The sequence below is a fragment of the Pan troglodytes genome, chromosome 20, assembly GCF_028858775.2.
Source record: "Pan troglodytes isolate AG18354 chromosome 20, NHGRI_mPanTro3-v2.0_pri, whole genome shotgun sequence".
Classification (NCBI taxonomy): Eukaryota; Metazoa; Chordata; class Mammalia; order Primates; family Hominidae; genus Pan; species Pan troglodytes.
In genome coordinates this window covers 7,768,663-7,777,976 of record NC_072418.2, presented here as the reverse complement: position 1 = coordinate 7,777,976, position 9,314 = coordinate 7,768,663, and positions in this window count along the sequence as shown.

The following is a 9,314-nucleotide window of genomic DNA, read 5'->3' as shown; positions in this document are numbered from 1 at the left end:
TGCAGTGGTGTCATCTCAGCTCACTGCAACCTCTGCCTCCCAAGTTCAAGCAATTCTCCTGTCTCAGCCTCCTGAGTAGCTGGGATTACAGGCACCTGCCACCATGCATGGCTAATTTTTGTATTTTTAGTAGAGACGGGGTTTTACTATGTTGGCCAGACTGGTCTCGAACTCCTGACCTTGAGCAATCCACCCACCTCGGCCTCCCAAAGTGCTGGGATTACAGGCCTGAGCCACCGCACCCGGCCTATTCATTTTTCTCTCTCTCTCTCTTTAAAAAAAAAAAATTGTGGTAAAATATGCATAATATAAAACTCACCATCTTAACCACTTTTATGTTTATTTTTCTCAGAGACAGTCTTGCTCTGTCACCCAGGCTGGAGTGCAGTGGTACAATCATAGCTCACTGCACCCTTGAACTCCTGGACTCAAGTGATTCTCCCACCTCAGCCTCCCGAGTAGCTGGGATTACAGGTGTGTGTCACCACTCCCAGCTATTTTTTTGTTTTGTTTTGTTTTTGAGACAGAGTCTTGCTGTGTTGCATAGGCTGGAGTGCAGTAGCACGGTCTAGGCTCGCTGCAACCTCCGCCTCAGGGGTTCAAGTGATTCTCGTGCCTCAGCTTCCCAAGTAGCTGGGATTACAGGCATACGCTGCCACGCCCAGCAAATCTTTTGTATTTTTAGCAGAAATGGGTTTTCGCCATGTTGGCCAGGCTGGTCTCAAACTTCCGGCCTCAAATTGATCCACTTGCCTTAGCCTTCAAGGTGATGGGATTACAGGTGTGAGCAACCGTGCCCAGCCCAAATTTTAATTTTTTTTTTTTTGTAGAGACAGGTTCTGGTTATGTTGCCCAGGCTAGCCATTTTAACCATTTTGAAGTGTACAATTCAGTGGCAGTAAGTACATTCACAATGTTGTGCGACCATCACCACTATTTCCAAAAATTTTTCATTAGCCCAAAAGGAAACCCTGTAAGCATTAAGCGATAACTCCCCATTGCCCTTGGCAACCTTGATTCTACATCCTGTCTCCAGGAATTTGCCTCCTCTAGGGATCTCATATAAGTGGAATCATACAGTATTTGTCCTTCTGTAGACAGTAGGCTTCTTTCATTGAGCATAATGTTTTCAAGGTTCATCCACCTTGTAGCATATGTCAGAACTCCTTTTCTTTTCTTTTTTTCTTGTTTTTGAGACGGAGTCTCGCTCTGTCACCCAGGCTGGAGTGCAGTGGCGCAATCTCGGCTCACTGCAAGCTCCGCCTCCCGGGTTCACGCCATTCTCCTGCCTCAGCTTCCCGAGTAGCTGAGACTACAGGTGCACGCCGTCCCGCCCGGCTAATTTTTTGTATTTTTAGTAGAGACGGGGTTTCACCATGTTAGCCAGGATCATCTCGATCTCCTGACCTTGTGATCTGCCTGCCTCAGCCTCCCAAAGTGCTGGGATTACAGACGTGAGCCACCACGCCCAGCCTCTTTTCTTTTTTGAGACAGAGTCTCACTCTATCACCCAGGCTGGAGTGCAGTGGCATGATCTCGGCTCACCGACACCACCGCCTCCCAGGTTCAAGGGATTCTCCTGCCTCAGCCTCCCGAGTAGCTGAGATTACAGGCACACACCACCATGCCCAGCTAATTTTTTTTATTTTTAGTAGATCATTTTGACCAGGCTGGTCTCGAACTCCTGACCTCAGGTGATCTGCCCACCTCGGCCCCCCAAATGGTGGGATTACAGGCATGAACCACAATGCCAAGCCCATTTCTTTCTTTTTTCTTTTTTTGAAACAGTGTCTCACTCTGTCACCCAGACTGGATTGCAGTGGCGCTATCATAGCTCACTGCAGCCTCAACCTCCCAGGCTCAAGCGATCCTCCAGTCTCCACCTCCTAAGTAACTAGGACTACAGGTGCACGCCACCATGCCCGGATAAATTTTTTATTTTTATTTTTATTTTTATTATTTTATTTTTTTATAGAGACAGGGCCTCACTATGTTGCCCAGGCTGGTCTCAAATTTCCATGCTCAAGAGATCCTCCCACCTCGGCCTCCCAAAGTGTTCGGATCACAGGTGTGTGTCACCGCACCCAGCCATGACTTCTTTTCCTTTTAAGGCTGCGCAATATTCCACTGTTTGGATGGACCACACTGTGTTCATCCATTCATCCATCCGTGGACGCTAGGTTGTTTCCGCCTTTGGCTGTAGTGAATCGTGCTCTGTGAACATGCATGTACAAGGATCTACGGGAGTCCCTGCTTGGAACTGTTGAATCATACGATCATTCTATGTCAAAATGATTTTTTTTTAGCAAATGCCATTCACTCTCCTGCTCTAAATCCTTCTGTGGCTCCATATTGTCCCCAGAAAAGTGGAAACCCTGTCCCATGGGCCTCAAAGCACTGCCAACTTCTCCCTCCACATCTCCCCTACGCCTCCTCTTCCCCACCCACTCCATACTGCAGCCACACGAAGTAACTTTCACTTGCTCCCAGGCCTTCGCACATGCTGTTCTTCCTCCCTGAAAACACTCTTCCCCATTTGTTTTGTTTTGTTTTGTTTATTTATTTATTTATTTAGAAGCAGAGTCTCGCTCTGTTGCCCAGGGCTGCAGTGCAACGGTGCAATCTCAGCTCACTGCAACCTCTGCTTCCCAGGTTCAAGCACTTCTCATGCCTCAGCCTCCCGAGTAGCTGGGATTATAGGCACCCGCCATCATGCCTGGCTAATTTTTGTATTTTTAGTAGAGACAGGGTTTCACCATGTTGGCCAGGCTGGTCTCAAACTCCTGACCTCAGGTGATCCTCCCACCTTGGCCTCCCAAATTGCTGGGATGACAGGCGTGAGCCACCGCGCCCACCCTGTTGGTTTGTTTTAGAGACAGGGACCTGCTCTGTCACCCAGGCTGGAGTGCAGTGGTGCAATCATAGCTTGCTACAGCCTCGACTTCCTGGCCTCAAGCAATTCTCCCACCTCAGCCTCCCGAGTAGCTGGGACCACAGGTGTGCACCACTACACCTATTTCTTTTTTTAATAGAGATGGGGTCTTGCTATGTTGCCCAGGCTGGTCTCAAACTCCTGAGCTTGAGGGATCATCCTGCCTCGGCCTCCCAAAGTGTTGGGATTACAGGCATCAGCCACGGTAGCCAACTTCTTCCCTATTTCTTATTTGGTTGACTCCTCAGCTTTCAGCTCAGCTGTCCCTGCCTCCAGGAAGCCCTCCCTGATCTCCCAGGCTGGGTCAGACACCTTCTCTGGGCCCCCAGAGCTGCCTGAATCTCCCTCATCATGGTTCTGATTGTGGGCCACAAGTGACCTGTACATCTCCCCCACTGGGAGGGTGGAGCTGGGTCTATCTCAATGACCAGCACCCATTGCAGGATCTGGCACACAGTAGGTACTCAATAAATGCTTGCTAAATGCTACCATGATTATTTCTGTCCCCCTCAACCCCCACGCCAGACCCCATGCCCTTGAGAAATAGAGAGACAGCCACTTCCACACCAACTTCTTCCGTCTAATGGCAGACCTCAAACAGTATCTCAGGCTGTCGATTAGAAATAGATCCAATCAATGTGCTTGTTTTTCATTCCACAGTGCGTCTGTGATGGATGGGCGGGTGGGAGTGCTATTAAGCTGGGAGAATTTTCTATATGTTCCAGGCTCTGGGTAGACTTTCTTCAAAAAGCTATCCGGCCAGATCTCAAATGAGAAAGTCATTAAACACACACACTCTCTCTCTCACACACATATTGCAGGAGAGCATCCCGTTCTCAGGGGAAAAAAAAAATAAAAGCAATTAATACATAACTGCAAATATGGCAGTCTTTGCATGGAGGCTGTGAGGACTACAGCTGACAGGGAGAAAGAGGCAATTGTTTTTCTTTTTTTCCCAAACACATCAAAGTTCTCCCTGGAAGCGGCAGCCAGTAAATTATAGATTCATTTTCACTACAGTGTCTTAAGTTGGATACCCCAGAAGTAGCTCCTGAAACAAGGATTTGGGGGTAAGTTGTTTATGTGGGAAGTGATCCAGGAAGCCCCAGGAGAGTGGGGAAGTGAGACAAGGAAGGAAAGAACCAACACTTATGAGCAGGTGACTGCCCTGAGCAACTGGGCTCAGTCCCACTGGATACCCTTGGGACATGGTGTATAGCATGCACTTGTTCTTCCCAAGAGAATGAGAGAGGTGGGATATTTATCCACCAGCGCCTGTCCATCACTGGTGAAGGGCTGCTTCCTGAGACATCAATTTTCTGTCACTTCCAGCCTGGCCCTCACCCAGGTGACTGCAGAAGGATGCTGTTGGCAGGTGCTGAAATGTGGGTGCAGTAGGGACGCCCACAGCGTCTGCTACACATAGTAGCATTCGCAAAGCCTCGATTTCTTATCACCATTCATTCATTCAAAAATATTTATTAAGCTCACACTGGGTGCTGTGCTGGGGGGCTGGAGACAGTGGTGAAATAGACCCAGCCCTTGCCCTCTAGGAATTCAAAGACACATAACCAGGCATTTACAGCGTAGAGTGTCAGCCTGTGATGAGGGAAGCTCAGGCAGCTGGGGTAGCTCAGGAAGACTCCTTTCTCAGCATTGTAGAGCAGGGTCAGGTGAAGCTTCCCTGAGGGATGACATTTAAAGATGAGCAGGTGCTAGGTGAACAAGGAGAAGCAGGGGTGGAGCAAGGAAGAATGAAGTAGCTAGACTATGAAGAATTTTGAAAATAAAGTTTAGACTTTCTCTTGAGGGCACTGGGGAGCCATGGAGAGTTACGGAGGGGAGAGGGGAAGGGTCAGACTTACACTTAAGATCGATCCTCCTGGCTGCTGTGTGGATGCTAGGAGCCCATCAAGAAGGCTATTGTAGGAGCTCATGGTGTCTATTGAAAAACACAGATAGGGGTACAGAGTGGGGCTGCCATGGAGACAGTAATGTTGAAATCAATAGGACTTGGTGAGTGTGAAATTGGCAGGGCCGGGTGTTGATAAGAAAGGGAGATAGAGAGGCTTGTTCACAACTTTCCAGAAAAAGAGTGGGGCCATCAGGGAGGGGGTTACAGGAGGAGGTGCTGGAGGGGGATAAAAAGGATGCATTGGGAGTTGGGTAGGATGTACCTGCTGGACCTCCAAGAGGAGGCATCCAGGAGGAACTGGAGAGAGATCTGGGGCCAAGTCTGGGTGGAGACAGAAGTCAGGGCATCTTCAGGATGATTAAAGCTGCAGGAAAAAGTTCCTAAATTTGGATCATCCAGGAAATAGGCCAGTTTCAATTGCAGGATATTAAAATAATAGTAACAATAAATAATAAATTTCTTTTTTTCTTTCCCAGTGGCGAATGTTAGAAGCCCAGTTCTCGAGTTCTGTGTCCTGGTTCCAGCAACCCCAGTGGTCCTCCAAGCGATGATGCCTAGAAACCCATCCAATATTGCCATCTGCATCCTTCAGTCACATGACCAGGCTGAGCCAATCAGGAAGCCAGCAGGAATAGGCTTCAGTGATTGGCTGGAGACGGAGGTGGAACCAATTCCCTCTCAGGGTTGGAAAAGAGGAAACGTGTGCATTGGTTAAGGTAACACTCCCTGCCGTTATAAACTGGCAAGCCTCAATGACCCAACAGAAGTTTGTTGCTCATATAAAGAGCAAACAGGTGTTCCTTTGTTTCCACCTAGTAACTCAGGGATCGGGCCCCGCTGTCTTGTACCTCCTCCATCTTTAAAGTGTAGGTTGCAGAAAGAGCCTGGGCCAGAACGTAAATCATGGCCACATCACTTCTGCCCACCTTCCACTGGCTCAATTAAGTCACATGGCTGCCCCAACTGCAAGGAATGCTGGGAAACACCTTGCTGTGTGCCCTGAAGAAGGAGGAAATGGGTTTGGAGAGCAGCCAGGCAGCGGCGAAACCAGGTTGCTTCTGCGTCCTACAGGTGGAGGGAAGAATGAAGGTCAGGGAATACCCACAAATATCTACCAAGACGACCCTTGTCACTAAAAAAAATGGAGAAAAATTCTCTAATCCACCTCATGTTGTTGCTCGAGGGATGGAGAGTGTCCTCACTGGTTCAGAAGCCTCAAGGGGTTGGTGACCACGTATGTCTTGGTCACCACTATGTATCCATATTCTAGAACAATGCCTGGCATAGAGTAGTTGCTGGATATATATTTACTGAATAGGTGAGTGGATGGCTGAGTGGGAAGATGGATGGGTGGATGGATGGATGTTTGGGTGAATGGATGGGTAGATGGATGGGTGGTAGGTGGATAGTAGATGCATGGATGGCTGATTGGGTGGTGGATGGGTGGATAAATGGATGGATGGTTGGATGGATGTTTGGGCAGATGGTGGGTGGATGAATGGTGGATGGGTTATGGGTGAATGGTGGATGGATGGATGGATGGGCAGATGGATGGATGAGTGGATGGATGGATGTGTGGGTGGAGTGGGTGGGTGGAGGGGTGGTGAGTGGGTGGATGGATGGATGTGTGGGTGGATGGATGGATGTGTGGGTGGATTGGTGGGTCAATGGATGGATGGTAGGTGGATGAATGGATAGGTGGATGGACAGGTGAGTCTATTTATCAGTGAAGCCATCTCTTCTCCATCTTTGGGCTGCACTGAAATGGCCGTGGGCACTGATAGTATGAGCCCCCAAATAGATCCCTGGCCATAATTCTAGAACTCTAAGGTATTGGGACAGTCTTCCTGCCCTTCAGGTAGATAGAGCCCAGCCTGGTGGCCATGAGACGGTTTTAGGTGACGCATAAAACAGTCTTAACACCACGGACTCTTATAGGGAGAGAGCTCTTCCTTTGCATGTCTTTTGCAAGAAGAAAGTCTTAATTGGGTGTGAATCAGTCTTTAACACCTTCTTGGACACGTGAAATATCCTTTTTGGACAAAGAGAGAGATCAGGCTCCAGCTCAGAGCTCAGAGGCAACTATCTTTCATCAGAAATTAATAATATGATTTTATTCTCATTAAGTTAGTTTCTACTTATGGTCAGTGATTCTGGCTTTTCATTTACAGTCATGATAAACAATTTCCTTCTAAATACATTTAAGGTTTTAAGAAGTGGGTCCATTAGAAGAAAAATATTCAGGAAATAATAGTAGAAGTAGTAGAAAGGTGATGTAAGATGGATTGAAATTTGGGCAGCTGAAGTTTGAGCAGCTGACCTGACCTGCCTCACAGTTGCTGTGTGAGCTGGGGCAAATCATTTCACATCTCTGATCTTCAGTTTTCTCATCTGAAAATGATTTCAATAATTCTGGTCTTACCAAAGAGTTTTGGTGGCCAGGCATGGTGTCTCATGTCTGTAATCCCAGTGCTTTGGGACGCTAAGGTGGGAGGATCACTTGAGGCCAAGAGTTGGAAACTAGCCTGTGGAGCATAGCAAGACCCCATCTCTCCAAAAATAAAAATAATGAGCCTGGGTGTGGTGGCACATGTCTGTAAGTCTCAGCTACTCAGGAGGCTGAGGCAAGAGGTGTGGAGGTTCAGTCAGGGTGGAGGAAAAGATTTTAGAGGAAATAAACACAGACCTTCTTGGAAGGCCGAGAGGTTTGCATAGCTTTAGTAAAAGTCTTGGCTGAAGGCAGCTGAGTTCTCTTAAAAGCTCAGGGCATAGATGCGTAGGAATGTAGAGGTGTTTGTCTAACGCGCTTGTTTCTAAAACTAACTGATCACTCATGGGTAAGATGGCTCTCCCGGGGTGGGAGCAACCAGAGTAATTACCCACAGGTGTGTTGACTCAAAGCCTTTGTCGTTAAAACTGTGCTAAGGCGGGGGGCGTGGTGGCTTACACCTGTAATCCCAGCACTTTGGGAGGCCGAGGCGGGAGGATCACGAGGTCAGGAGATCAAGACCATCCTGGCTAACATGGTGAAACCCCGTCTCTACTAAAAATACAAAAAAAAAAAAAAAAATTAGCCGGGCGTGGTGGCAGGCGCCTGTAGTCCCAGCTACTTGGGAGGCTGAGGCAGGAGAATGGCGTGAACCCGGGAGGTGGAGCTTGCAGTGAGCCGAGATCACACCACTGCACTCCAGCCTGAGCGACAGAGCGAGACTCCGTCTCAAACAAACAAACAAACAAAACTGTGCTAAATAAATGCCCTCAGGGCCAGCTAGTTGGGGCTGTGGCTGCTGACTCTTTACAGCACCTTCCGTGGTGTCTGTGAGTGGCTCGACCCGTAGCTGCTCTTTCACTGAATATCAGTGTCTGGGTACATTATTCATCCATCGTGCAAGCTGGGGTCTGCAGGCCAGATCCTCGCAAAGAAGATTGCTTGAGCCCAGAAGTTTCAGGCTGCAGTGAGTTGTGGGAGCAGCATCGCACTGCAGCCTGGGCAATGGAGCAAGACTCTGTCTCTAAACGACAACAACACACCAAATAGTTTTGGTGATTAGTTTGGTGATAGTTTTGGTCACACACACAGCTGTGTGACCCTGGGAAAAGTCTCTCCCCATTCTGGGTCTGATTTTTGTCTGTCAGCCTCAGAAAACAAAGTGGATATGGATGAAAATTTTCCCCTGAAGTGAGGGAGGATTTATTATGGATATAGGAGCCATCTCTTACCAGTTCTTAGGAGTTTGTTTGTTTGTTTGTTTGTTTTTTGTCATGGATGAGACTACCGTTTTAACCTATTCTCAGGAAAGGCTCCGGGGTCTGTCACCCATGCTGTTACTGCTTTTCCCAGAGATTATTTGCAGAACAAATCTGTGTGCTCTCGGTGGAATGAGACGCATTGTCACCCTGGACAGTTTTTCAGGCACTTAGAGTGTGTTGGGGGAAAGATTTGGAGGGGGGTTTCCAGGAGCTTAATACTCACACCTGGAGACAGAGCTTTGGGGATTCTGCCCAGGAGAGGACTTAAGGCCACCCTGGAATGACCCGGGTGTGAGTGTGAGTTTGTGTGTGTCTGTACGAGTGTGTATCCTGGTGATCTTGGGGTTGAGCCCCTCGACCTTTCTCAAGAGTCCTGGCTGCATCCTCTCCTCCCGTCCCCCACCCCTCCAGCCAGGCCCGGTGTGTTTTCCCTCGATGACATTTGAAATCTTTTAATAGTTGTCACATTAGCATACATTTGCATACCTTATGCTAATCAGGCTATTTATTTTTGAAAAAGCACTTTGACTTGTGGGGCCCTTTCTCAAAGGGGGAACTCACTGAGTTTTTCCTGGAGACTGTCTATCTCCCTTGGGGGTGGGTGTCAGGAGGGAAACTGCATTCTGCCACAAACTGGAGCAGGGGGTGACCCCTTCATAGACAAACCCCAGGGGAGAGAGACATGTCATCAGCCTGGACTTTTGCTGGGTGCCTAGA